Genomic DNA, 26,901 nt, shown 5'->3' with positions numbered 1-26,901 from the left:
CTTTTTCTACCCTTTCCACTTCCTCACGCTTGCAAATTTGCTCTCTGAGCTTGACCTTTCTTTCTTCTCCTGGTCCAATAGTCTGTTTTCATTTTAACTCTACCTCTCCTGCCTTTTTAACCCTGGATCCCACGGCCAATCATCTCAGCTACCTTCTTTCTAACATCCTCAAACCCTCTGTCCATCTTATCTTTAGCTTCACATCCTTGGTATTCAAAACAGCATATCAACCCAACCACTGCAGCTCTTGTAAAATGCAATTAAGAGTGTCAATCTCTGAATCACTATATTGTACACCTGAAACTAATATAACACTGTATGTTAACTAACTGGAATTTAAATTAAAAACTTAAGAAAGAGAAAAAGAAACTTGATCAGTATGGATTTGAGGCTGTCCAGAACATAAAATTTGACCTTGTTAGACTGAAAAAAAAAAGAAAAAAAGAAAGATGCCTAACTTCATCTGTGCCCTCCATGCTGATACCTTTAATCGATACGTCTCACAGTCGTCCTCCATCCCTTTTCCCAACGGAGGCTATTTCAATTCTCTACCATGTTTCATAGGCCACATCTGCAATTCTTGGTCCATTCCTACTCTCCTCCCCTACAGTGTTGTCTCTTGTTTTTTGGAGGAGGGATAATTAAGAGCTTGGGCGCCAGGGCTAGTCAATCTTAGTTGGAGTTCCAGCTTCACCATCTCCTACCTGGTGATCTTGGGCAGGTAATCAACCTCTCCAGAGCTCAATTTCTTAACAGCAAAATGACGTTAACAAAAGCATCAACCTCCTAGGGCTATCCTGAGAGCTACATAAGATAATGCACAGAAATACCAGATACACAATAACTGTGTGATTAATGTACCTGCCATCCAGAGGAAAAAAAGACTTGGATTATTAATCATGAGCTGGGAAAAAGCCAGAGTATTTGGCAGTATTTAGTGCAGTGTTGGGGCAGAAGCAGAGTGGTGCAGTTAAAGAGAGAATGGAAGGCCCAGAAGGGGAGGTGATGGACAGGAGCCATTCTTCCCCAAAGCCACTTGTGAAGGGAAGTAAGATAGATGGACAAAGAGGATCAAAGTAAGTGGGAGTGGGAGGCACTAGAGAAAGGCACACGAGAAGAATTTAAAAGAAAGGAAAGGATACAAGACAAATAAATGTTTTATTTGAAACTATTGGAAAAAAAGCATAAGGAATTTCTCCTTCTGTATAAAGCGTCCTTTAGCTCCCTATAGACAGTAGAGACATCTCATTCACCTTTCTCCCAGGGCACTGTGCACCACTTGATTGTTATGGCCCTTTCATGTCACATCATGGACACTTAGGTGCTCAGTGTTCAAGTCACATGTGAGCTTCATCAGAGTAGGGACGTCAGGGACCATCAGCAGGACCCTTTCTATATTACAGGGTCCCAAGCACCTAGTACAATGCCTGGCCTGATGTGAATTCTCAGAGTGTTTACTGGTAAATAGAAGGAGGACTTTGTAAGGGGCGGTGAGAGATTGAAAGAATAGGGTTCGGGAAAGGAGACCTGCAGGAGCAGAGGCCCTGGAAGTGGGAACACACAGGAAGCAGAGATAACAATGAAAAGGCTAGGCTTGGAGTCTTTCTTGCAGTGCAGATCCTGTTTGTCATTTGATGTATGGAACCAGATGATATTTGCTAGCGGTCTGACCTTGAACGTGCTATCTTGCTGGGTCTGTTTCCTCCTTTGTAAAAGGGGGCGGGGTGGAATAAAGTTCCTGCTTTATAGGTTATTGAAGAATTAAATAAGATACTGCCATACGGTATGTTGCATGGTGCCTGGCTCACAGTAACTGATGCAGGAAAGATGTTGGGGTTTGGGGCTGATGGCCAAGAAAATTCTTGAGACGTGTTTGGTGCAAAAAGGTGGTTTTATTTAAACATGGGGATAGGACCCCTGGGCAGAAAGAGCTGCCCTGGGGTCATGAGGAGTGGCCCATTATATACTTTCAAGTTGGGGGAGGTTAGGGATAGCATTAGTCTCTAAGAAATTTTGGAGGGATGCCTGAGCGGCTAAGTGGTTGAGCATCTGCCTTTGGCTCAGGGCGTGATCCCGGATTCTCGGGTTTGAGTCCCACATCAGGCTCCTTGCATGGAGCCTGCTTCTCCCTCTGCCTGTGTCTCTGCCTCTCTCTCTCTCTCATGAATAAATAAAACCTTAAAAAAAAAAAAAAGAAATTTTGGAAGCAAGGTTTCCAGGGGGAAACCTAAGGGATTTCCCTTGAGGGGGGCCAGTTATTGTTAGGAAAAGGTCATTTATTACTGTCTAATGAAACCCTAGTCATGAGACCCTTCAGATATATATCAGGGTCTTCTGCTTGGGAGATGACTGCCAACAAGTATCTCGGGAGGTAGAAATAAAGGAAGTTTCCAAAGGAATTTTTATATGTTAAAGTAGATTTACAGGATCCCGAGATTGCCTTTTGCCCTTAGCAAAGTATTAACATCAAGGCAGCTGATTTCCTAGAGGAATGTCACTCTGCCTGTTTCAAGGACTTGTCAGAGAGCTGTAGGTAGTAAGGAAATTTCATTTTTCTTTTGCCTTTGCTTCCTATACCAGTAAGCACTCGATGAGACCCAGCTGTTCCTATCATGGTTGTCCATAGGGCACTTTAGGCCAGAAAGAAGTCTCTGTGGCAATGGCATTTCTCTTAAGGAAGGTGATACGGTAGGAGCAATGGGTTCGCTGGAGTGACAGGGACCTAGATTTACCTTCCTTGCAACAGAGATTGCTGGTGTACCCAGTATCTGTTTCTCTCCTTCATCCTTAAAAATAGAAGCCCTAATTTTTCCATGGGCAGTACGCCCCATCTCTCAGCTTCCCTTCCAGCTCTGAGCAGCCATGTGACCAAGTTTTGCCCAGCTGGATATAAGTAGACGTGTCATTCCTTTCTTCCAGGATAAATCCCCTCTATTCCTGAGCAGTTCCATGTAGTGGATGCCAGGGACAAAGGCTGGTACGACAATGAGGTTAGAGGAGCCGGGGTCTCCAATGCCAAGGAAGGCCTTGCCAGCCCTGGATTGATTCCAATTGGACTGCATTTGGGTTTTCTGTCACTCTCAGACAAACTTAATTCCGTTTGATATATATACTTTCTGATTCTTATCTTTTTAAAATTGCTCAAGTTACTTAACTTTTCAGATCCTCAGTTTCTTGCCTTTAAAATAGACCTTTTTTTTTTTTTTTAAGGATCTAATAGGATTACATCTCTGAGGTGTCTGGCACATAGTAGGTACTCATTAAATGTTTCTTCTTCCTCTCTTCTCACGCTCTGCCCTCAGAAAGAAGCATCCTCTTTTTTTTTTTTTTTTTTTTTTGACATACAATCTGCTCCTCCCGCCCTCTATGACTACAATTGTGGAGCACAACTGGCACAGACACACCCTTTCTCTGGGCTTGGTGCTTTGCTTTCTTTCACTTACCACCTACTCAACTGAAACATCAAAGGACTGGCCCGAGCTTCACTTATAAATCCACCTCCTCAGTAGGAGGCCGACTTCAGAATCCATCAGGGGATGTGAATAATTCAACAGCCAAGAGAAATACTGAGCCAGTTTGAAAGTCTTCGCAAGGGCTTTAGAAATCCACTGCTAATGGTCTGATTTCAGAGAAAATTTCAGCAGATGGCCTGTGGGGGTCTTAGAGGTTGAGAATTGTAGGTTTAACAAAGTTATAATTGATGTATTATGTGCATGAGATCTTGAAGAAAAGTTATCCATCAAGTCTGGCAGCGGGAGTCAGAAGTGAAATAAAAAAGGAAGAAAAGAAAGAATATTTATTGAGTGCCCAGAGTGTAAGCTTCACTGGGCCGGGTAATTGACATAGGGCTTTTCAATTAATCTTCTAATGATTCTACAAAGTGAACATTCTCATGCTTATCCCTATTCTAAGATGAGGAAATTGACCCTGGGTGGCCTAACTCAACATGTAGAGGTGACATAGCATGGTGCTCGCAAGGAGGCTATACAGCCTACTAGGCTGGGTTCTAGCTCCATCTCTTTCTAGCTCTGTGACCTCAAGGATGTGATTGAACCTCTCTGATTCTCAGTCACCTCACCTATGACATGGAGAAAACAATACCTCATAGATTTGCCTGAACATTAAAATGACATAATAAACCAAAACCCTAGCAGCATTCTTAGCACACGGTAAACACTCAAGAAATGCTGTTATTAATTTTTATTATTTATATTGCTGCCAAAAGTCATTGAGCTAAAAAGCGAGGGTGCTAGGATGTAAACCCAAATCCTTCTGGATCCCATATTAAAAGAAACAGAATCATAACCGTAGTTAGAAAAGAGCTGGTAATATTCGCCTTTCAAGATTTTTTGCATTTACTTCATTTTGGAGAATTTACCAGACATGGTGCTGAGCACTGGAGAAACAGAAGAAACAAAATTGTTCTGTTTAGGAACTTATATCAGATATGGTGGATTGTATTATTTGTCCATTTTTCCCCCTTCCCTCCCCTTCCTGGTCATGGCCTGCCCAGTCTGTGGACCTCATTTACTTTTCTTCCCTGCTGGGACTGGCTTATAGCTTGCTTTGATAGAATTTGAGTGGACTTGTTGCAAACAGAGGCTTTAAAGGTGTTTGTGTTTTTGCTTCCCCTCTTGTGCTTCTACACTCTGCCACTAGAAGAGTACGTGCAGGGCAGCCACAGTTCCAGAATGAGAGACACGTGGAATAGTCCAGACCCCAACTCAAAGCCTGGCCCTCTCCTGGCTCAGTCAAGCCCGGCAGAGAGTCGCTGAACAGCAGCCAATCTGAAATGAAATAAATCAGTTGTTGTAGGCCACAGAGATTTTAGGGTTGTTTATAACACAGCATTATTGCTGAAAAATACAAAGAGAGGGAGAGAAGTAAGCCAACTAGTACATTTAGAAGTATCTGAGGTGCTTTGCTAGCAGGCTGCAGGGGCTCAGGGAAAGGCACTGGAAGCAAGGATCACACTGCTCCAGTAACTCTCCTCCTTCTTTCTGGCACCATCATTAATGAGTCAGTCCTATCAATGTATAGTATAAATGTGCTGATTTTTATCATTAACAAAAATCCTTCTTAATCTCATTTTTCTGCACCCCTTTATAAAGACTTCTCAAGTGCTTTCTTTATATGTGTTGTCACTAATTCCCCACATCCTCTTCTCTCTTGAACCCTCTCCAATCAGGCTTTCAACCTGACCAACCCACAAAAACAACACCGTTTCACCAATGGTTTCCAAGTTGCTAAACAACAGACGATTCTTAGTCTCCTATGTTCACTTTTCAGTAGCTTTTGTTATAAGAAATCACTCCCTCCTCCTCAGAACAGTCTTCAGTTGGCTTCCAGAATACATCACCCTCTTCCTGACCACTGGCTGCTCCTCATCTGGCTAGTTTCTCTTTATATCTCATCCTTCAAATAGAGTTCTCAGACTCTCTCTTCTCTACAAACATTCCCTTGGAATCTTATCCAACCTCATTACTCTTTGCATGCTTATTTGCTAATGATTCCCAAATTTGTATGTCTAGGCTGGGCCCATTAGCTGAATGTTAGACTCAGGTGTCCCATCGCTTACCAATATCTCCACTTGGATATCTAACATAAATCTCAAATTGAATTCTGGATTTTCCTCCTCAAAACCTGCTCTTCCCTCAATTTTCTCCAACCCCCTTCTTCCATTTGCTTAGGTCAAATTTTGGAGTTGACCAACAAGTGCATGAAAAGACATTCAACACAACTTCACTGATCATTAGGGAAATGCAAATCAAAACTACAATGAGAGGGATGCCTGGGTGGCTCAGCAGTTGAGCATCTGCCTTTGGCTCAGGGCGTGATCCTGGAGTCCCAGGATCAAGTCCCACATCAGGCTCCCTGCATGGAGCCTGCTTTTCTCTCTGCCTATGTCCCTGCCTAACTCAACATGTAGCGGTGTAGAGGTCTTTCTGTGTCTCTCATGAAAAAATAAATAAAATCTTTAAAAAATAAATAAAAGGTATAAAGTTTCAGTTTAGGAAGATAAAAAAGTTCTAGAGATAGTGGTAATGGTTGCACAATGTGAATCTACTTATTTTTTTTTAATTTTATTTATTCATTTGACAGAGAGAGCAAGAGTACAAGCAGGGGAGCAACAGACCTCCCATGCGGTGCTCAATCCCAGGACCCTGGGATCATGATCTGAGCCAAAGGCAGAAGCCCAACCGACTGAGCCACCCAGACACCCCAATGTGAATGTACTTAAATGCCACTGAACTGTACATTTAAAAATGATAAATTTTATGTTATTTATATTTTACAACAATAAAAAATAGTTTAAAAATTTTGGAGTCATCCTTGGTTCAAATATGTGTCTCACATCCCATATCCTCAGCTAATCCTAAATCTGTTCACTTCTCACCATCTCATCCTCCCCTTAACCTGAGTCATGAGCACCTCCCATCTAAACCACTACAATGGCCTCCCAACCCTTGCTTCCACCTTTCCCCTACAGTCGGCTAAACGTCAGCCAAATCATGTCCCTCAAAACCCTCCCCTAACTCTCCAGCAAACACTCAGGAAAAGTCAGGGCCTTACAATAGGCAAAAGAGGGTTACAAGACCTGGCTCCCCATGATCTTCCTGAGCTTACTTCATCCTCTTTCTAGATCAGCCCACTTCCACTGCACTGAAATCCTTGCCATGACTCACTCATGCCAAATACATTTGCTCTGTATCTCCGCATACATCGTGGCCTTTTGAGGATTAGCCTTCTCCCATCAGACATCTATGGCTTTGGGCTCCTGCTCATCCACCACCTTATCAGCGACACCTGTCCTGATTACTCCAAATCCATGCCCGTATCTTTTCCTGCTTTATTTTTCTCCATGTCACCTTCATCTGATATAATATATATTTAACACGTTAATTTTTTTTATTTGCTTATTTGTCTCCCTCTCTAGAAAATGAATTGAAAACAGGGATTTCTGTCTGTCAAGTCCACTACTACATCCCAGAACAGTGCCTGACATGTGCAAAGGACTCTGTAAATATTTGTTGAATGAAGGACATCTCTCTTTATCCTAGCAGAAAGGCATGAGCACAGAGGATTCTTGTGTTAAGTTTAAAAAGGTGAAGGGTTGTCAGTCAAGTGATCATAAAGGGCTAAGGAAAATACAGGTGGGGGGTTCTGGGAACAGGAGGAGCACAAAGGGTGACACAGAGTAGATTGGGAGGGGACAGGCAAGGGGAGCCCTCATGGGGAGGGGCGTTAGCAGAAAGGGGAGGACAGAGTGACACGATGCCGGACAGGCAGGCAGGGCTTGGATCCTCAAGGGTCCAGCATCCACGTCAAGGAGTCGAGACTGTCTTGTCTGCACAACACATGGTGATCACCCAGATTCCCATAGGGCCTTGCCCCAGAAAGCTTGGTGTGTAGGTCGTGGGGTGCCATGGGGGAATAGGGTGAGGTGGGGGGTGCAGGGCTTTGCACATTCAGTTGCTGAGTCCTCAGACCCTGAAAGCAGATGTGTGCTTGCTTCGGGGAACTACAGTTTATGTGTCTTGCGGGAAGCTTTTCTCAGAAGATTCTCCCTTTGGAATATGAGGAATAAAACACAAAACAACACACAAAGGGGGTGGAGAGAAAGAATCTACTAAGACCGCTTGAGATGGAATCAGACTTCTGCCTTTGGACCAGGTTGTACACCACTGGTTCTCTGGCTTCTCAGGCCTGCGAATTTAGTACTGAAACCTACAGCCCCAGCTCTCATGGGTCTCCCGCTTGCAGATGGGAGATCAGGGCACTTCTCAGCTTCCATAATCATGTAAACCAATTCCTTACAGGAAATTACCCATATATATGTTCGTTCATATATATGTTTCTCTGGAGAACCCTGACTAATACACTACATTTCATAAGTTTGGGGACCACTGCCCTGGCTTCAAGAGTAGAGTCCTGATGGGAGCAGAGAGAGGACTGCAGGAATCAAAAGGACAAGCTGGGGAGGAGGACAGGGGGTCGCAAAAGCTGGAACTAGAACTGGGGAGGGGAAGAAGTACCAGGAATAGTGGTAGGCCCAGTGACTCTCTGCACATAGAGTGGGGAGGAGGGATAAGAGTTCAGAGCGTTCTCCAGCTTGCATGACTGACGGGGTGTCCACGCCACCCCACCTCAGAAACATAGCATCCTGGAATGCCAGAACATGGAAAGTCTATGGCCGCTGTTCCTGACTCAAATGTCTGCACACTCAGGGGAGCCCCAGATTCCTGGCACCAAGTCAGAATAGAGGACTAGCCAGATCTTAAGAAGGAAGACCTGAATTTAGGTGCTGACATGCCCAGGAAGAACAGAGGTCATGTGGTTGCTGCCTTGGAAACAGAATGGAATAGGTCCCAAGCAAGGCTGGGCTCCTGCAGGCAAATGAGTTTGGGGTGGGTTTCTAGTTGGAGTCCTTGATGCTAGTTTAAAGTTTAAAATCTCACCATTACCCATCAAGGAGCCATTGCCAGGTACCTAGCTGCACATGGCTGGGCTGTGAGGCTTTGGCTTCTGAATCATTGAGGCCCACTGTCTTCCAAATCAATTTAGACTGAGAGCTGAAAAGTGAGGGCCGTCCCTCTGAAGGTTTTTATTTAGAGCCCCTCCTCTTCCTGGCTCAGGCTAGTGCTCCCACAGATGTAGGCCTGCCTGCCTTCCTGGGAGCTACACTGGTTGCAAAAGACTTGGGATCTGAAAAGGGACCGCCTTGTCTTGCAAATCTTGCAAATGACTTGCTTCAGCTTTTTGGAAAGCAAAGACTCCGGACAGCTCCCTTGGTTAGCCAATCTGCTCGATGGATACACATTTGTGTTAGTGATACTTTTTTCAGGATAAAACTAATACAAAGAAATCTTAAGATCGCCCACAGGAAATACTATAACAGAATGAGAGCCAAATTGGGGCATCAAAATCTATAACAATGCACGCAAATAAAATTGCGTGAGCTCAAAAGCAGAAATAGCAGCTCTTCAAGTTTACGTGTTTTGATTACGATTTTATAAATTTAAATTCTGAAAGCAGGCTTTGTGCGTATGTCTATATAGACACACATATCCATTCGCTCCACACAAATGATCTAACAATGAATGCTAATATTATTTTTACATAGCACTTTCCAGTTCACAAAGCAACTTTTAAAAGTAAACCCCACAGCATGGAAGATAAATATATTGAATTCCCATTCTAAATGACTTTATTTTCTCCACTGTTCTCCAGGGGGAAAAAAATCTCTAAGCATTTTCCAATCCATTTATTGTACCTTCTGCATAATCTTCAGCAAATGACATGTTTCTAGCTAAATATTCTTGTTCATATAACACCTTAACAAAACCCAAAGATCCATTTATGATACTCGGGTCACCTTTGCAAATTGTCTTCCCAGCCACAGCTGACTTTCTGTGCTTTGATCACATGAGCCTTGAGCACCGAAGCAAAGAGTTGTGCCAGATGCTCTGTTCGACTCTCAGTTGGGATGATGGGTAGACACTGCTCACTTGACCCAGACATAAGAAATGGAGGAGCCATACTGGGTCAAGCCCACAGGCCAGACCATCTTTTGTTTCTGTTTCTGGCTTGTGTTATCAGAGAAAACAGAGTCTGTGACCACTCACCACAGCAGGGGCCTCAAAAAGTTAGAGTAGATTAAATTAAAATTAAAGATATAAAATTGAAGATGCAAGATGGTGTTTTATCTTTCTTTTTTAAATATTTATTTATTTTAGAGAGAAAGAGAGAGAAAGCGAGCAGGGCGAGAGGGAGAGAGAGAATCCTCAAGCAGACTCCACACTGAGCATGGAGCCCGATGTGGGGGCTCAATGCCAGGACCCTGAGATCAAGACCTGAGTTGAAACCTGAGTCAGGCACTCAACCCACTGAGCTACTCAGGTGCCCTGCAAGATGGTGTTTTAAAATCACACACATACTCACACACACACACACACACACACCAACAAAGAAAAGAGTCAATAATATACCAAAATATGACCAGGGTTATCTCTGGATGATAAAAAATGAAGGGCAATCAATTTTTCTTCTTTTTTCTCTTTTATTTGTTTTTGTGCATTCTCTATTTTTTTCTATGATGAGTGTGTACTTCAATTATAATCAGAAAAAAAATCTAGTTGTTTTTCTTTTATTTGAGGGCAGGGATAGACCACCGAACTGCTCTGCATCGGTGTCTGGGCCTGAGACACAAGCCCAAGAAAGAGAAATAGATCCTGACAAGGAAGAAATCAAGTTCTGAGGCCTCCCCCCAAGGGATCTGATTTCGACTTTGCTGCCTCCACCCGGCTGGTCTATTTTGGTCTGAACAGCCCAACGATAAATGTGTTGTCTTTTCCATTTCGGTCCCTAGTTCCACAGAGGAGAAGAATTTAAGAGACCCTTGTTGCTGCTGTGGGTGTAATGAGGTGTGAAAACCTTTTCCATCCAGGCGACAGGGAACCACAGGTCACAGACAAATAATGGCTACCATGTTGGGTGTAGCCCCTCTCTGCTTTCAGAGATGAACTCTTGAGGTCAACTTTGCATAAACCTCTTCTGGAAACAAATGCAACAACAATAGCAAGAGCATTTGGCTTTTGTAAACTTGAGGGCAAACTTGCTCTCTGTAGTGTTTCTACATTTCCAGAATAATTTCCCCCAAGCCACTCTCCTCTTTATCCCTTACTCACCAGAGTGTTCTAAATCTAAAAGCTGACTACATGACAATTCGACTTAATAATCTTTGGGGGCTCTTTATTACCCACAGTAGTGGCTCTCAACCTTTTTCTGTCCCAGTGTCCCTGAGGATTGGGCATGGTCTATGGGGGACACTCACAACTTATTCACCTTTGCGTCTGGGTGCCAAACCATGGTCCAGGCAACTAGCAGGCACACAGTAGGTCCTCAGTGAGATGCTGCTGAAGTAAACTAGCAGGGACTGTTACAAAGTACTGTATCCTTACCATCTAGCAGAATTCCTCGTCCAGAATTCGACAGAAGGTAAAGGAATGAATGAGTGAGTGAGAGAAAAGTGAATGAAGAACTCCATGTGACAAAGAGGGGACACCTTCAGATGTGATATATGCTAAGTGAAATTATGCAAAGCTGCCTTGGAAGAGAGGCACACAATTATTATCTCCAAGTCACTGGTGAAAAAATGCGATTTTACTCACTCAGATAATAAAGCTGGAAAATAACAGAGGGGCTCCTGGGTGGCTCAGTCAGTTAAGCATCAGCCTCTTGGTTTTGGCTCAGGTCATGATCTCAAGGTCTTGAGATCAAATCCCATGATGGGTTCTACACTCAGTGGGGAGTCTGCTTGCAATTCTTTCCCCCCCTCTCTCTTTCCCTCTCTGCTCCTCCCCCCACTCACTCTCTCTCTTTCTCTAGAATAAATAAGTTTTTTTAAAAAAGAAAAGAGTAGAAATTATTCTTTAGTAAACATTTAGTGAGAGCCTAATATGAGTCAGACCCTGAATCCAGCACTCTTTTCACTCAGTTCAAATCTGACAGCTGTCTGTGAGGTTACAAAAAAAAAAAAACTACTAATAGAACATTCTGTGGGTGAACATCTGGGAGGTTGCCAAGGTGGGTTCTGAGAATAAAGTTAAGTATAAAATCATCTCTACTTTCACTGATGGTGACAGTCTTCCTTCTCTTGGTTGAGTTCCCTGAGCCAATCTTAAAGTCTGTCAGCATTAGAGGGCAAAAAATGTATTTATTACATACTCCTGAAAGTCCTTTCTTTGCTTTTAAAAGAGAAAGAAAGGCCCGGGGGTTATGGAATAATGCTTTCCTAGGATGTTTTGTTCTGATTCTTCTTGTCCAGTAAAAATATGTGAAACTCCCCTTTAAAATCTTTATGTTTTATAGGGTGCCTGGGTGGCTCAGTCAGTTGAGTGTCCGACTCTTGATTTCTGTTCAGGTCATGATCTCAGCATTGTGAGATCAAGCCCCATGTTGGGCTCCCTGCTGAGCATGTACCCTGCTTGAGATTCTCTCTCCTTTCCCTCTGCCCCTCCCCCTCTAAAACAAATTTTAAATAAATCTTATAAATAAATAAATGGAAAAAGGGGAGACAAGCTGTTTGCCAGTGCCTCAGGAAGTTAAAAGTGAGCTCTTGCCTTTCACTGAATCTATACCAGCTGTCTTCTGTACAGATTAGGAAGCAAGGCTCAGAGAGTTTAAGCAATGTTGCTTGCAATCTTCATCTCATTAGGGCAGAGATGAATCTAGAGCTTGTCCCTTGTCAGTCCAATATTCCTTTTTTCTAAATTGAGTCTTCAGATAAAATTGAAAAGGTTCCCGTCAAATTTCTAAGTTGTGCCACATAGACACAATGACCTTTAAAAAAATGATACCTGGTTGTGACATCACTCCCATGTACAACAGAGGTTCAAAAGGACTCCATAAATGCCAAAAAGAAAGGTGAATATATTCACAGAATTTTAAGATTGTAAGCAAGATATCACCCAGACCATCTTCCTCATTTCATAAATAAGGCAAGAACGGCCCCCAGAGTCTACTGATTTCTACACAGTCACACAGTTAATGTGGAAGAGTCACAACTGGCTTTATCTCTTGATGTTCAGTGTTCCTTCCACCTAACCTTAAAGTCCCTCATGAGAAGGATCAGGGGTCTCAGAACACCTTAAAGGTGGAGCCCATAGGACTGACTCTGGAAACTCCACCTCTAGCTATCGGGCATTACCTACAAAGCCTGTTACTCTCTGATCTAGCCAACTCCAGATCAATAATCTGCATTTATAGAACTCTTCTTTCATCAAGAGCTGTGCTAGGGGTGAAGGGATGCAAAGATACAGAAGCCATGGTCCCTGCCATGGCAACCTACCATTTAGCAACAAATATGTAAACAATTAGTCATGAAGTGGTACAAAAATGACAGTGGTTGGATATAGCGCGGTGGCCACTTTATCTATTTTCCCAGAAAACATAATGCCCCCCACACTATCTGTGGTAGACTCTCTGCCAGAGGGGTGAGTAGGTATTCTCAGCTGAGTTGATGTTAGATCTCCATCCCTCTGATCAAAGTGATTGGCACAGGATGGGCATGTGATCCAAACAATGGCAAGCAAGGCCCTTCCTGGGATTTTATCCATTGTGGTGGGAGAGAATCTCTCCCTCCTCTGTTGGGTCTGAGGGTTGGAAGGATGTGAATTCAGAATGACCTGTGGCCTTGTTCTCCATCACATGGAAAAGGCCAATTAGTAAAAAAAAGAATGACTGCCACACAGACTTGTGCAGAGATACGAGTGGGAGAAAAGTTAAGGACATCTGTCTAACAACAGCTAATACGTAGGTCCTTGGATGTCCATCTTCCTCCTCTTCATCATCACCAGAATTGACATTTTCAGTGCTTAATTTTACATCAGGAACGGTGCCTACATAAATATCAGTACTTGACATCACCTCATTTAATAATGGTAATGATAGTAGTATTAACAAAATTATGAAGGTAATACTATGCTCCTTTTACAGAAGAGTACTAAGGAACAAAGAGGACAAATAATTTTCCATGGGTCACACAGTTAGGGAGAGAAATGGGCCATGAACTCAAACTTGTCTGACTCTAAAATCTTAGTTCTTTCTACTGTTACAGAAAGCCCTGAGGCCAAAGGCACTATACCCTAAATTAAGGCAGGCAGTCTGAATTTCTTGTGTAGTATTAGGATTCAAGTATCCACACCATTTGACACCCCCTCCCCGCCCCCAGGCTGGACTGACTCTAAGGTTGCTTCCTTTTCTGTGTTGATTTCTGGTGAATCTCTTCCCTAATTTGATTTCTCTGCCTCCCCCTGCCAGGATGGGTGGAAGTCCTCTCTCCAAACAGAGAAATCTCAAGCCCTGTGCCCCAGGACAGCTGCCCCACATTCTCTCTCTTTACTTTCCACTTCTATCCAAAGTAGAAGATCACCATTTCTGACACCCACACATCCCCACGGATATTCAATAGTTTGTCTTTATTGAGCATTTATTATGTGCCAGGCACTGTTCTAGGTTCTTGGGATACATCAGTGGACACAATATACAGAGATTACTACTCTCATGGAGTTGAATTCTAGTGGCTGGATGGTGAGACAATTAGGAGAAGATAGTCTAGCAGAGAGTAATGCAGGCCTCACCACACGTGCCCCTCAGTGAAATCACCCTTTTCTCCTGGATAATCCCCACCTGCTACTTTTTTTTTTGTACTGTATGATCTTTAATTAAGTAGAAAGACTTCCAATCCCATCACCCAGCAACCATTTTACCCACTGCTATTTGGCCACCAGTGTCTTGTCTCTTTCTTCAGCAATGGTGAGGAAGATATCCTTTCCACAGGGATGGAAAATCCATGGTTTGTTGCCTTTGCCAATGGCAAAAATGTTGGAGATTTGAGTGGCAAAGCTGTTGCCATTGGCTTCTTTCACATGAACTACATCAAAAGAACCAGGATGTCTCTCACTCTGTTTGTGATCACATCAATTCTTCACAGGTCAGCACCTCCAGTCACTATACACAGATTACCAGTGTCAAATTTGATGAAATCAGTAATCTCTCCGGTCTCCAATCCATCTGAATGATGTCATTCACCTTGATGAGGGGACCAAGATAGCAGATGGTGCGAGCATCATGAGTCACCAGATGAAGGATTCCTCTTATCCCCATAAGGATCTTTCTCACTTTGCACAACTTATACTTGGCCTCCTCAGGTGTAATCCAATGAACAGCAAAGTGACCCTCGGTGTCACAGATTAGACGGAAATTCTCCCCAGTCATCAAAGCTGATGACATCCATAAAACCAGCCGGGTAGGTTATATCAGTTCAGACTCTGACATCAATCTTAATAAAACGCTGCATACAGATCTTCTTTACTTCATCTCCTGTTAGGACATACTTAAGTCTGTTCCTCAGGAAAACGATGAGAGGGAGACATCCTCTCAGCTTGTGGGGACCAGTAGATGGGCAAAAGGCAAATACACCTGTCAGTTTATCCAGCATCCAATGCTTTGGAGCTGCTACACACTTCAGATGCTTCTTGGGACCATGAGTGATGGCTGCAGTAGGCACTAGCAGTAAAGAGTTGCTTTTTTTTTTTTTTTTTTAAGATTTTATTTATTTGAGAGAGAAAGAGCAAGCACAAGTGTGGGGGAGAGGCAGAGGAAGAGGGAGAAGCAGACTCCTCGCTGACCAGGAAGCCTGACTTGGGGCTCTATCTCAGGACTCTGAGATCACGACCTGAGCTGAAGGCAGACACTTAAGCCACTGAGGCACCCAGGTGCCTGCCCCTCAAACTCGCTTCTTGATGCCCTGATGCAGTCACATAGGTAGGAATTCAGAAGTCTCTTTGGTCCTTTGCTCCTCTGCTCAGGACACATCCACTGAGTTACTGAAGACTGAAGAGGCTACCCACAGGGACCCCCTCACGTCCATCCCTCCTCCTTTGGTTCCTCCTCCTAGTCCTGCCCTCAGGCCCCCATCATGCCAGCTGAGCGTCCCCACGCACAGCTCCATCTTTCCCTTCCAGCTTCCCTCCACACCACATACTGAATCACTGCCCCGGCACTGCCCCTGGGGCTCCCCACTGCCCACTGGATCAAATGATTCTCATCACGGCAGTCGAGGCTCCATACACCCAGCATCAAATCCTGCCACCTCCCCCTCAGACCCCAAAATACAGTGACACTGGGTTACACACTATATTCTACCATTCTACATACCTTCAAACCTCCTACTTTCAGTCACACCTCTTCCTCTGCCTGGAACGCCTTTCCTGCCATTCTCTCCCTCATGAAATCCCCCTCAACACGAAGTTCAAGATGTGATATCACCTGCCTTCCAAAAGCTTCTCCAGTGCCACCATGAGGAATTCATTCATTCACCCAAGAAATATCTACAGAGTCCCTAGGCCATTACCTGGCCACTGTAAGTTACTCTCTCGTAACCCAAGGACAGTTCTCTTCTGGTATGAAGACAGGGAAAAAGATGTGTCCTCTTATTGCGTCGCTTTCTTTTCTTACAGAAATTAGAATGTGTCATTTCCTTCTATATGCCCCCACAAGATCTGTCCATGTCCCTTTGCAGCCCCTATCACAGTGCATCATGTTCTGTGGCTGAGGCTATTTTTATTGGAAGATGCAGTCCTGTGCACGTAATCTTTCCACTCTGCTCGACTACATACCAGGGGGCCTTGGCCTGGAACACTTCCTTACCTAGAGATGAAAAGCTCACGCAGCCTGTGCCAGGCTTATTGGTTTGCGTGGAAATGTCTTTTTCCTTTTCAGGCTCAGTGTGTGCTCCTTTGCTCTGCTTAAGTGTGTGCACCAATGGCCTGTAGGCACACTCGCAGATTTCAGTATTTCAGACACCACAAGGGAGGAGGGGTCCTTCTATAGTTGTGCAATTGCCCTGTGTCAGCTGCTGGGCATTCATGAGCCAAAAGGGAGGCATGCACATGACTGCAGTAGACCTTTCTCTCTCTCCATGTGAGGGAAGCATCATTCCACCCGGTGTGTTTTCCAGCAACTCTGATACCAATATGCAATGGACATAATGTTTGGACTTCTATGCCTGGTGGTTAGCATCATGATGACCCTTGCTACCCTCATGTAGTAGGAGTCTTCCTTTGGCACTGGTAACCAGGGCACAGTGCTCTGCTTGACAATTTTCCTATCCCAAGAATCTTCATTTTTAGCTGGTATCCTGCTAATAACTCCATTTTCCAGATTTTTCTGTAGATAGTTATGGCCACATGGCTATGTTTTACTTAGCTTAATAAATGAAATATTACCAAGAGTATTATCAGGGCTTCCAGAAATCCTTCTTAAATGGAAGGGGATGCACCTATGGTCACCTCTCTCTTTCCAACAGTGTGGAAAGTGGTTGCCACTGCTGGAGTACCAACAATTGTCTTGACCCATGAGGTGATGTTGAGGATGAAGGCTTGCAGCTGGCATGGCAGAGCAAAAAGATATAAAAGCATGGCTCCCTATAGCATGAAGCTTCCATCCCAACCTGTGACTATATCTCTGGTCCTCTTTCATGTAAGAGAGGAATAAACTTCTCATTTGTTTGGGTTTTTCTATTATATGTAGCCGGGCCTAATGCAAATAAAAAGTCCATCTGTCTTGCTCACATTTGTATTTCCTCCACCTTGCACAGAGTCTGGCACAAAAGAGATGTTCATGAGAAATACCGGACAAATCATAAATAAATGGGCATGTTTTAAATGGCCCACACCACAAAGATAATATAAACTGAATATTGTACATACATATGTAAAACATAAAGATTTTTATCATTCAGGGAATACTTTGGGGATAGCCAGGGATTTTTCACGGTAGCTGTTAAGACCCAGTTGAGTGCTGTTTACACTCTGCACTTCTTGAAATAACACATAATCTTGCTTTTGGAAGAGTCTGCTGTCAGGATGGCCTCATTGTTTGGGTCACAATAGGTAGACAAGGAAGAGTGGCAGCTGCCCAGCTGGAAGATGGCTGGGAGAGATGAGTGTTTTCATGATTATACTTATTTAATATTTATAAAAGATAACTATCATCAGGATCCAACCTCCAGGCTACCAAGTAACTTGTTTCATAAAGCTTCACGGCGGGTTATGTTTGTATCACATATTTCTTTTTCCATCATAGTAGTCTTCACTGTTGGCCCCATATGTAAAGCAAACTACAATACCATATGGTCCCCTGTTCTGGATTTTTGTAGCTGGAGGGAATAAAGAGTCAACTCACTATTTTTCTTTAAAAATATACCTACTACCAATGTCTTTGAAGGAAAAAGAAAATATCATTAGTAAATGAAGTATATTTCTCCTTATGCACACATTACCCTTTCATTCCATTGTTTAGCAAACATTTTATAGAGGACCCTCTATATGCCAGGCACAGTTCTCAGTAATGGGGGTACAAAACACTTGAAACACACCCAAACACTTGTGCGCACAAAGCTAACATTTTAGTGTGAGAATCAGACAATAAATATGTCAAATAAGTAAAATAAAAAATTGTTAGTGATAACTGCTAAAGAAAAGCATAAAGCAAGGAAGGGATTTTAGAGGACTGTAGTTAAAATTTTACACAGCATGGTGAAATAAGGCTTCCCGAGAAAGTAACATTTGAGAGAAGGTGTGATGAAAGGAAAAGCAAACAGTGCAGTGTCTAAGGGAAGAGCACTCCTGGCAGAGGTGCAAGGTTGTGTGCGGGCAAATAATCATCAGGAAGCTGGTATGGCTGGGGCAGAGTGAGCTATGGAGCATGTGCAGCAGGGGAGAGGTGCTGGGGCCAGGTCATGGAGGCCACACAGGTCATCAAAGAAGCTGGGATTTTATCCCCTAGGCAACGGAAGCCCTGAAGAGTTTTGAGGATGGTGACACGATCTGATGTACATTTTTATAATGATTACCTTGGCTCCTGTGTTGAGAACAGTGGAAGCAGGATTAGTCAGGATTTGTTTCTTTGGGGGCTCCAGACACTGCCTTTCACCTGCCATTCTACCTTCTTCATTCCTTCAGTGATCTTTTTCCCGAGGCCATTTCAGAATCATAAGCTATTCTGGGCTCCCACTGTCCCCATCAAAATGTATTTTTGGCTTCTTTAATCCCACTAGATAGTCAGCAACATATGCCATTGTGGCAAATTCAAACCCAAGAAGAGCAGAGTGAAGAACAGAAGCTTGTAGAGTCTTCATAGAGTAGTTAAAGTGGGCCTATAGTCTCCCCACTGTTTAGTCAGGACTTCTTCAGGTGAAAGTAAAACTAATCCAACTGTACTCCTTTTCTATTTTTGATAAATTACCACAGATTTAGCCACTTTATATAAGGTCTATATGTCAGAAGTCCAGGTATGGAGTGGCTGAATTCTTGCTTAGGGTCTCTAGGGCTGAATCAAAGTGCTGGCCAGCTGAGTTCCTGTCTGGAGGCACTGGGGAGAAATTTGTTTCCAAGCTAATTCAGGTTGTTGACATCACTCAGCTCCTTAAGGTTGTAGGACTGTCATCAGGGACTGCTCTCAGCTCCCAGAAGCCACCGCAGGCCTGAATACATGGCCCTTCTATCTCCCTCACTAAATTATTCTCACATTTCAGATCTCTCTGATTTCTCTCTAATCTCTAGACTTGGCTCTAAGGGCTCATGTGATTAGGTCAGGCTCACCCAGATAATCTCCCTACTTTACGGTTGGTTTATTTGGGAAGTTAATTACCATTGCAAAATGCCTTCACAGCAAAACCTGGATTAATGATTGACTAAATAACTGGGAGAAGGTGGGTGTATATCAGCGGCTAGGAATTTGGGGCCATCTTACAATTCTGCCTACTACACCAAGTAAAAGGGAACAACACACTGACCCATGTGTCTGGAAAAGACCTTTTGAGAGAGGGAGGCACTGCTGTGGGAGCCAGGCAGGGCCTTGGGGACTGACACTAGGACCCAATGCACCCTGATTCATGCATACTCTCTCTCCATTCACCCCTTAACTATGTTGGCTCCTGCTCATCTTCCTTCTGAAGAGCTGCTTTCCCCATATAACAGGAAAGACAGCCATCAACTGCTCTAGTTCCTGCTTTCACAGTTCTGCTATTCCAGCAGAAAGAGAATTTCTTTCTCCTAATGCTTGAATTGTTCAAATGTTCAGAAAAGGATCCCCCGTGGTCCCCCACCTAGGTCATATGCTATGGCTGGAATGGGAAATGCAGGATCAAGACTGAGACGCTTTCAGAGCCATTTGGAAAAGGAGAGGGATTTTCCAAAAGAGGGAAATGGAAGGTACACTGGACAGATAGACAAACAGATCCACTATGACTCTAGTCAGCCTCACTCTCTCCTGCAAAGACCTTAATTCTCCTCTGCATCTCTCCCATTCCTTTCCTTACCTGACTAGTCTTGTCTTCTCCATCTCTCAGGGGACTGAGATCTAGTTCTAGTAGCCACAAGATCAAGTTCAAAACTCCACCAGTTGGGGGTGTGGGACAGGGTAAGACAGTGAAGGAATAATGCCTTGTAGAATAATCTAGAAAGAATTCTAGACCAGAGAGTAGTCCTTGTCCTGTCACTGTGACATTGAACATGCCGTGTAGCCATGTGGGTCTGCCTCTCAGAACTTCCTTCCAGAGAACCTGATGTCACTTGGCAGCTTCCACCTTTCACATTTTTGGATTCACTCTGATATTCACATCAAGACAATGATCCCCCCCAAGCTGCTCTGAGCCAACAATCAAGCCCAATGGGATGCCAAGTCTGGGCTATTTCTGCCCAACACAAATTCCGTAATGTTTTGTCTTTTCGGGAGCTCTGTATTGGCCTGGTGAAGACCCTTTTAAAGCTATCCTGCAATCTGCTGGTTCTCCCACCCAATCCTGCCCCTTTCCCTCTCCTCTCACAGGTGTCAGGCCTGCAACACGTGGGGGTTCCCTATCTACTCCTTTTCCCTCTCTTTTTACCCTTCAGACATTTCTCCCACTAAATCTCTTGCACATCTAAATTGGTCTTGGTGTTCACTTTTTGGAGGATCCAAACTGATACTCATGTCCAGGCTCTATTTCTCTTCTGTAACACGAAGGGAATTAGAATGGATTTCTGGGATCCCTGATAGCTTTTAAGATTCTAGAAAGTTGAGATTCTAGAGAGTTACCTCTGTTTGATGAAAGAAGAGAAAGAGGGCTGGGCAACTAGATCTCTAATCCACAACTATTTGGGCCTCTGATCCTCGCTATGTTTAATTTTTATCACTATAAAGAACCTTCTTGTTGATAATATCTTATCAGGAAAGGTAAATAATTCTAGGCAATGTTTCAAACGGCTACAAAGAGTTTAGGGACTGGCTGAAAACTCTACACATGGCTTGAACCATCACTTTGCCTGAGCTAATAGTTCTTATACTTCAATGCATGGAAGAAGCAACTTATAAATGGCAGATTTTTAAACCCAACCCATAGAGAGCTTCACTCATGAGGAAGGTGGTGGCTCCTGGGAATGTGCTCCCTTTTTTAAATTTATTTATTTATTTATTTATTTATTTATTTATTTATTTATTTATTTTTAAAGATTTTATTTATTTATTTGAAGAGAGAAAGAGACCATGAGCGGAGGGAGGAGCAAAGGGAGAGGGACAAACATACTCCATGCTGAGCAGAGAGCTTGATGCAGAAATTGATCCCACGACCCTGAGATCATAACCTGAGCTGAAATCAAGAGCCAGACATTTGACCAACTGAGTCCCCCAGGCACCCCAGCTCCCTTTTTTAAAAACCAAGCTCCCTAGTGACTCTGTTATTGGTAGTTTATAGAATAAATTCTCAGAAATACAAACCTAAGTTAAAGTAAATTTACATTTTTTCCTTAAGTTTTATAGGAATTATTTACTGAGATCCTAAAGTGAGTTGTGGGAAGCCACATGGTATCATTAACTCTGCATGGTGAGGGGTGGGATGGACCAAGGTGATTTCTTATACATGGTGACATTTCAGCAGGTCATAAAAAGTGAGCAAGAATTTGTTCCCCAGGTGGTAATATGGTGAAACCACTTCCAGTATATTTAGATTAGCAGCTGGGGAGCTGAGGAATTCTGGAATTGGTTAGCAATGGAGGAATAGACCACAGGAAAGAGTGTGGATCCTCAGTTGTTGTTGTTGTTTTTTTAAGATTTTATTTATTTATTCATGAGAGGCACAGAGAGAATCAAAGATATAGGCAGAGGGAGAAGCAGGCTTCCTGCAGGGAACCCAATGCGGTACTCAATCCCATGACCTCAGGATCCTGTCCTGAGCCAAAGACAGATGCTCAACCACTGAGCCACTCAGGTGTCTCCGGTTCTATCTCAGTTACTGGTTTGGACCTTATTTTAGAGATCTGTGATACAGACAGAGAATGTCACTTCAGGAGTTTAGAGAGCAGCTCTCTCATCTAGATAAAATACAAAGTCAGCAATGAGTTGAGAAAGAGTCAGAAGTAGTAAAGGCTATTTTTCTTTCCTGGCATCACATGTGCTAGAACTTAGAATGGTGCTCATACAAAACTCTCTGTGAAGTTGCAGGATCTCTGCTCTCATTCCCTCAGTGGGCATTCTGGGGCATCTCACAGTGCCGGGAGGGAGTATCTAATTGGTTTTGGTCACCCTATCTGTCCCCCAAGGTTAACCTGGCTCAAAAGAGTCAACTTTCAGTGAGGATACCCTCAAAAGGGTTGTCCCTGGCAGAAAAAGAGATCAAGAACCTCTGGTCCACTGACAGTCCTCAGAGTTGACCCATAGTTGCTCTTGCGTTTGATAAAGCTTAGTCTCTTACATTTGAATCATTTGTATAAAAAATGTATTAAAAAAGCATTTTGTTTCGGATGCCTGGGTGGCTCAGTGGTTGAATGTCTGCCTTTGGCTCAGGTCATGATCCCTGGGTCATGGGATCAAGTGCTGCATCATGCTCCCCACAGGGAGCTTGCTTCTCCCTCTGCCTATGTCTCTGCCTCTCTCTCTGTGTCTCTCATGAATAAATAAATAAATAATATCATTTAAAAAATCATTTTGTTTTTCATTATAAAAGTAGTACATGGTCAAGGTAAATCCAAAGAACCACATTTTTTTTTAAATGAGTAGTTCTCTTTTTTTAAAGATTTTATTTATTTATGAGAGATACAGAGAGGGAGAGAGAGAGAGAAGCAGAGACACAGGCAGAGGGAGAAGCAGGCTCCATGCAGGGAGCCCGACGTGGGACTTGATCCTGGGTCTCCGGGATCACGCCCTGAGCTGAAGGCGGCACTAAACCGCTGAGCCACCTGGGCTGCCCAGAACCACAATTTTTAAAAGCTACTCCCAATTAAAATATTTTTAAAGATTTATTTATTTATTTAAGAAAGAGAGACAGCATGAGTGGGGAGAGGAGCAGAGGGAAAGAGAGAGAAACAGAATCTGAAGCAGATTCCCCACTGAGCTTGAAGCCTGATGCAGGGCTTGATCTCACAACTCTGAGATCATTACCTGAGCCAAAATCAAGAGTTGGATGCTTAACCAAATGAGCTACCCAGGTACCCCCAAAATATTCTTTAAAAAAAAAGAGAACATATATCCTATAATCTGAGGGGGTTAAGGACCCTCTGAAGTGCATCTGTAAGCCTCTTGCTACTTATGGATCCTTATTCAGGAATCTCTGGGGTAAGGAAAAAGGAAGCCAGAAAAGAGAGATCAATAATCTAAAATACTGGACACAGATCTAAAAATTAAATTCTTAGCATAACCTATATATTCTTCATTTGTTGCCCTGAACAGAATAAGCTTAAATAAACATGGCTGCATTACCTTAAAACAAATCAAAAGAAGAATAAAAGTCCCTTCTATCCCCACTTGAACAAAGAAATAGTCACATTCACATTCTGGTGTGTTTTCTGCCAGGTTACTTTTGTACTTAACTTTTTAAGGTATTTCATAATTATCATGTTATGTATTCAATTTCAGTTCCTCACATTTTAATCTACCATTATAAGTGTTTTTTTTTCTTCATAAAAATAAGTGTATTTTTCCTTTGTAGACATCATGCTTACTGTGGGCATGAAATTCCATCATAAATACCTCAATCCTATTTTATTGCTATATAGACCTATAATTGGAAGTTTGAGTTATTTCCAACATTTGTTTATAAATAAGGGTGCTTAAAATAAAGGCTTGCAAGAAGGCTTTTTTTCATAGTTTGGATTTTTTCCCTTCAAAGAATTTTTAGAAGTAGAATCTGAGGATGAGAGTAAGAGTAATCATATATATATACCATCAAACTGCTTGTGAAAGAGTGGTACCATTTCACACAGCCATTGGTCTGCTTCACCACACCCCCACCATCATCAAGTGTTCCCTCTTCTTTAATTTTTGCAAGTTTGTTCACAAAATATTATTGATATGCTTCCCATGGTCCTGTTTTAATTCCATGACTCTTGATTCCCAGCGATGCCCATCAGACATTTTTACAAACCAGTATCAGAGATGTGTAAAAAAACAAATGAGCTAGGACATTTTACAAATGTTCACTAAGGCAATTTTATTCTTTCAATTCATCATGCTTCACATTTTACTAGAGATGGGTTTATCAATCTCAACACTACTGACATTTTGGGCTTTGTTGTGTGGATTGCCCTGTGCATTGCAGGAGGTTAAGCAGCATCCTTGGCCTTGACCCACTAAGATGCCAGTGGTTCTCTCCTCCCCCAAATCCATTATGACAACCAAAAATGGCCCCAGACATTACCAAATGTCCCCTGGGGGAGAAATAGCCCCTAATTGAGCTCCTTTCTCAGCTTGCGCTTAGAAAGGTGGTTTATCCCCCACCCACCCCGTTTTGAAATGAAAAGGAATCCAAGAGCAAAATACCAGCTTTAAGAAGCCTGTGCTCGCTTTTCAGGGCCCATACAGTTAGTAATTGATCAAATGAAGCATGAATGAAGCAAGTATAAGTCAACCGGAGAGATCCAGGTTGTTGCTGGTTGGCTAATGCTGTTGAAACCTCCCTTCCCAGCCCTTTTGGTTTCCATGAGCATCATCTCTAGAGTAGAGAAAAATATGCATATATTTTGGAAGATATAGATGAAGATAGACAAGGATCTGGGGGAAGCATGAAGATATAAAGAGGGAGAAGCATAACCCACATTTTGGAGATGGAATTCAGTACAATTCCTGCCATTGGTTGGCCCTTTGTATTTTCATAGCAATTGCTTCCCTGAAAGTCCCTATGATGACTGGTAGGAAAGGGTGCCATGGAGACCATGCAGGAGCTGAGAGAGGAAAAGGAAGAGGGAGCAAGAGTAGATCTGGGATGGAAAAACACCTGCAGGCCTGGAGGGCAGTGGGTGGAGAGCTGTAAGGCAAGTGAAAGTACCTGAATCTTACCACATGTGATGCCTAAGGAGCTAGCAAAAGTAGCTGTGGACACAGGTGATAATGTTACACACTGGCATACAAACTGAACAACTGATTTATAGAAATCTGTTTTAATGACTAAAAGTATGTTATTCCACTGCGAAAAAAAAAAAAAAAGTAGCCCCTAACTGAGAATCAAATGTCTCCTAGGAAGAAAATGGCCCCTAATGGAAAAATACATAGCTTTGTTAGTTCAGGTTTCCATTTCCAATATTAAACTTTGATTTTTTAGTATCTTAGAACTGATAGTGTCTGCCTAACATCCTTTCTTGGTCTGTCCCTTGTCAAGAGAACTCTAATTTGATTGAGCTGTTCCCCTCCCGTGGACTCTGGGGGTGAATTGTGAGTGATGATGCCTCGCCTAAGCCAGGTCTCACAGTCCTGATTCCCTTATCAGTGATTGGTTTTGGTTTGGGGGTGGAAATCTGTCCTGGCCAATGGGACCCAAGCAGACACCTGCTGAAAGATTTCCTCACTAATAAAAAGCAGCACATAGAAGGAAATGCCCTCCTCTTTCAGCAGACAGTGTCTCTGTGTGCTGCCCAGAATTGCTGCAGCCACCTTGGAACTCAGAGAGGAGAAGGTATTGATATGCGCAGGACTGAGAAGATGGCCTATGATGAACTCCTTGAGACACTGAAGCACCCAGCCATGGGTCGTCATAGAGCCTCTACCTCCTGGCTTCCTGTTACATGACACAACACACCTTTAAACCTTTAAAATACTTGTTGTTATTGTTGTGTCTTCCACTATTTGCATGTGTCTTCCACTGACTTCCTGGGACCCCAAACACAGTGCCTAAGAGACGCTGGCAAAATCAGGTCCTTTCTGGGCCAGTTCCAACTTCCAGTTTAAAGCAATAGGTAGGGATGCCTGGGTGGCTCAGCAGTTAAGGTCTGCCTTCAGCCCAGGGAGTGATCCTGGAGACCCAGGATCGAGTCCTGCATCCGTCTCCCTGCATGGAGCCTGCTTCTCCCTCTGCCTGTGTCCCTGTGTCTCTGCCTCTCTCTGTGTGTCTCTCACGAATAAATAAATAAAAATCTTTAAAAAAAGAACTTAAGAAAAAAATAAATAAAGCAATAGGCGGCCCATGGCCATAGTGGCCATCTCCAAACAGAGCAGTGGCCTCAGGAAGGCCTAGCCAGTTGAAGAAAGAGCTCAACCAAGGGGCAGGGAATCTTGACAGCTAATTCTAGTCCTAAAGAACCAGGAAAGCAGACCAGAAAGGCAGACATGTGGCAGGATGGAAGCTGTTGTCGAGATCCAGGAGCTCAGGTAACCAGATGAATTCCAAGCCCATGATGGAAGATAACAGAAGCTCTTATACAACAATGGCTGTTTTCACTGGCTCAGAGTAGGCAGGCCTGGCGCCCGGCAGTCTTCAGTACTAGTCGCAGTAGTTGAGGGGAGCTAGAACAGGTTATTCTTGATCAAGTGTCTAGCATAAAAAGGACCTCAAAAAGGTTTTAGGGGTAAATAAATCAGCTGGAACTTATGAGACCAAGTTTTATTAAAACCGTTTAAAAATCTGCTTTGTGTGTAAGTTTTACTCAAATAAAAACTTTTAAAATGTAGTTAAGTGGAATGTAGCATTATTTTCAAGGTAGTTATAAGGCAATTTTTCCACTCACTTAAATCAGCTCTCCTGTTGTCAATAATTTCCCCAATCAAGGAATTCAGACAGAAAGGTTATTAAATACTGGGATGATTGTCACTCTCTGGAGGCCTTTAAAAATTGCCTCAGATTAAAATATACGATTCGGTGGCTTTGCCAATTATAAATATAACCAGCTGAAAAGGATTAAATGTTGGAAGTGGTCATCGAGAGGACGTTCCAGCTGCTCTACCTATGAGCTATATCGGAGGAATCAGAGCCCCTTCCCCCCTACCCTGACCTGGGAACGTATGTTCTGCCCACTGTTCCCACATCTGGAGCCATGTTCAAGGCTGCAGACTTGAGAGAGTACTGTGTTGTTGTGACCGTCTGAATATATGACT

General features: G+C 43.1%; 1 protein-coding gene and 1 pseudogene across 1 annotated transcript in view; both read right to left on the bottom strand.

The window, feature by feature from the left end:
• The window catches only part of FAM184B (family with sequence similarity 184 member B), a 131,561-nt gene that overhangs the window by 76,282 nt on the left and 28,378 nt on the right, over positions 1-26,901 (bottom strand). The window lies entirely within an intron of this gene.
• LOC102154705 lies at positions 14,258-15,048 on the bottom strand (annotated as a pseudogene).

The sequence above is a fragment of the Canis lupus genome, chromosome 3, assembly GCF_011100685.1.
Source record: "Canis lupus familiaris isolate Mischka breed German Shepherd chromosome 3, alternate assembly UU_Cfam_GSD_1.0, whole genome shotgun sequence".
NCBI lineage: Eukaryota > Metazoa > Chordata > Mammalia > Carnivora > Canidae > Canis > Canis lupus.
This window is presented reverse-complemented; position numbering and strand designations above follow the sequence as displayed.